The sequence below is a fragment of the Protobothrops mucrosquamatus genome, unplaced genomic scaffold (assembly GCF_001527695.2).
Source record: "Protobothrops mucrosquamatus isolate PMUCROS unplaced genomic scaffold, P.Mucros_1.0 scaffold8620, whole genome shotgun sequence".
Taxonomy (NCBI): Eukaryota; Metazoa; Chordata; class Lepidosauria; order Squamata; family Viperidae; genus Protobothrops; species Protobothrops mucrosquamatus.
Window position 1 is genome coordinate 12,484 of NW_015394414.1, and position 2,798 is coordinate 15,281.

The 2,798-nt window shown below is 41.1% G+C and overlaps 1 long non-coding RNA gene across 1 annotated transcript in view; it reads left to right on the forward strand.

Annotated features, from left to right (window-relative positions):
• The window catches only part of LOC107300826, a 3,588-nt gene extending 969 nt beyond the window's left edge, over positions 1 to 2,619 (forward strand). The window contains exon 2 of the long non-coding RNA XR_001549247.1: positions 2,322 to 2,619. This is a non-coding gene — a long non-coding RNA (uncharacterized LOC107300826). The remainder of the gene's footprint in view (positions 1 to 2,321) is intronic.
• The last annotated feature ends 179 nt before the right edge of the window (positions 2,620 to 2,798 follow it).

Here is a 2,798-nt window from a genome sequence, read left to right on the forward strand (position 1 = left end):
AAGCGCACCCGGAAGGCCACCGGCAGCCAATGCAGCTCGCGCAAAAGCGGCGTGACGTGGGAGCGACGAGTCCCTCCCAACACCGCCCGCGCGGCCGCATTTTGAACTAGCTGGAGCCTCCGGGTGCTCCTCAAGGGAAGCCCCATGTAGAGAGCATTGCAGTAGTCCAGGCGGGAGGTCACAAGGGCATGAGTGACCGCATGAGTGAGTACCACCAGTGCTTAGCAAGGTGTCAAAAACTTGATGACTAAAAAAAAAGGGGGGGGATTTTGGGTTTTACTGATTAGATTCATTTGTTGTTATAGAATTGGCTAGTTTATAATATGGAAAAGTAAAAAGTTGAGGTTCAATATTAATGCTTCCTTCTACTGCAAGAGAGGAAGTCTGTTCTTTTTCCTTCTCCCCCTCACTTTTCCCCCTTTTCCTCCCCACTATGTCCTACTATTTGCTTTTGTATTTTTGTATTTTATTCTATAACCTAATAAAATATTACAAACTGTAGAAAAAAAGGAAAAAAGTACCAGCTTTAATTTCTTTGGTGGCTGTTCCTTTGCTGAATCGCTTTCCCTTTGTACTGACAAATGTATGATGAATTTATCCATATTTTTTTAATATGCACCACTACCAGCTTGTTCAGGGGTCTTCAAACTTGGCACTTTTAAGACTTGTGGACTTCAACTCCCAGAATTCCTCGGCCATCATGGCTGGATGAGAAATTCTGGGAGCTGAAGTCCACAAGTCTTAAAGTTGCTAAGTTTGTAGACCCCTGAGCTAGCTGGTCGGCCCTCTATCCCTTCTGAGCAATCCTTTCAGAGTGTAGTATCCCTGTATCCTTAAAGACATAGGAATCAAGTGCAAAGCAAAATAAGCCTCCCGTTTTTTTTCTCTTTAAGCTGCCTCAGGCATGTCAGTGTCACAATGTTGCAATCTGAGACTGAAAGGTTCCGACAATTGCAAAAAGCTTTAGCTTTAAATTAAGCCTCTTTACCTTCAAAGAAAACTTTCTAAAAGCTTCTGCCGAGCCCAGACAGTCATACAGCTGCAGCTGCCTCTCCCTCAGGCTGCTTAGGCTCATTCCCCTTCCCTGCTACACATGGCTAGCAGTTGTACCACCTTCCACGTGGCAAAGTATCACAGGTGGTACACGTACCACCGGTTGAAAAGCCCTGGACTAGAAGACTTCCAGCTCTGTTCTGATTGAAGTTGTTTCCCATTGTAACATCTGACATGTTAGGGGGAGGGCCTTCTCTGTGGGTGCCCCCACCCTCTGGAATGAACTACCCCCCGAGATCCGGATGATTCTGGATCTCCTTACTTTCCGCCGCGCCCTCAAGACATGGTTTTTCCAGCAAGCGGGCCTGACCTAGGGAGGATTTTAGGTAGGGATAATTTTAAAAGTATTTTAATCGGAAACACAGCTGGTAATATTTGGTTTTAATTCGGCTTTTATCGGGGTTTATTCTTTGTACTTCTGTATTTTTGTATTTTGTATTTTTTGTATTTTGTGTACTATTTGTTTTTAATATGCTGTGAACCGCCCTGAGTCCTATGGGAGAAGGGCGGTATACAAATTAAATTATCTATCTATCTATCTCTACCTTCCACAATGGCAACTGGATGTGCCATTGCAGGGATTCCTATGGCGAAGCATGAAAGAGGCAAGCAGCAGAAAAGGGGAAGATTTCACTCCTTTCCTGCATCTTACTTCCCCAGCACAACAGAGGAAATTTTTCCCTTGCAGCAACTTGTGCAGCCTTGTTTTCAAGGCAAGACAAGGCAGAACCATTGGAATAGCAGCTGTTTTCCACTTTCTTCCTGCCTTTAAGGGAGGAGAAAAGCCCTTGGTGTTCTCCCCAGCACGAGGAAGTTTGTCAAAACAAAGATACTGTAGACCAGGGGTGTCAAACTGCCGGCCCACGGGCCGGATGCGTCACACAGAAGCCATGCCCACCCCATTGCCGGCAATGGCAAAACAGTCCCGATGACATCGCGAATTTGACATGTCTGCTATAGATGATATTACATTTATGGCTTGTATTGAGAGAATATGGGAAGAAAGCAGAGAAGAGGGAAAATACTGTTTTGCTTTTCTGAGACCAACCCTTAAAGCTAAAAGTGTGCTTGGATATTATCTGTTGGAAGATGTTATAAAATGAAGTAACAATGCAGTGTTTATTGAAAAGTATTTGAAATTTAGTTACTGTTTTTCAGTTCAGAGAATCAATAGGAAACATGATTCTTTGTGTTTTTAGAATATTTAGAATAATCTTTAAATGAACTGTTGAAGAAATTTTGTTTTACTTTTATTATTTGTATTTCAGGATCACAGAGGAAGAAAAGAAGTCGGTGGAACAGTTCTAAGTTTTTCTAGTCAAATTTCTCAAAATATAAGAGAGTTAAAAACTGGCATCATGGCTAGAATTGTAGATTCTTATCTAAGTGCACTTTAATATTTGAAATGTCAATCATTGCACTTGAACGTTAAACTGTATCTGTATTTATAACATTTATATGAATGGGATAGCATGATGTTTAATATGGCAATTGATACTTATTACTTTAAAGTATAGTAAAATAATACAACTGAATTAAAGGAAGCATTTTTCCTAAAGAAGATATTTCCTTCATTGATGGATTGTCATGTCTGAAGATGGCCTTTTGGAGGAAGACATTTGGAAATATAAATCTATTAGGAAGCAAAAGCCCACAAGCCAACATTCAGAAGTAATTGCTACCAAAGTACAAAAAGCAAAGATTGAAAATGGTAAATCACAAAGAAATGACAATAGAAATGGTGG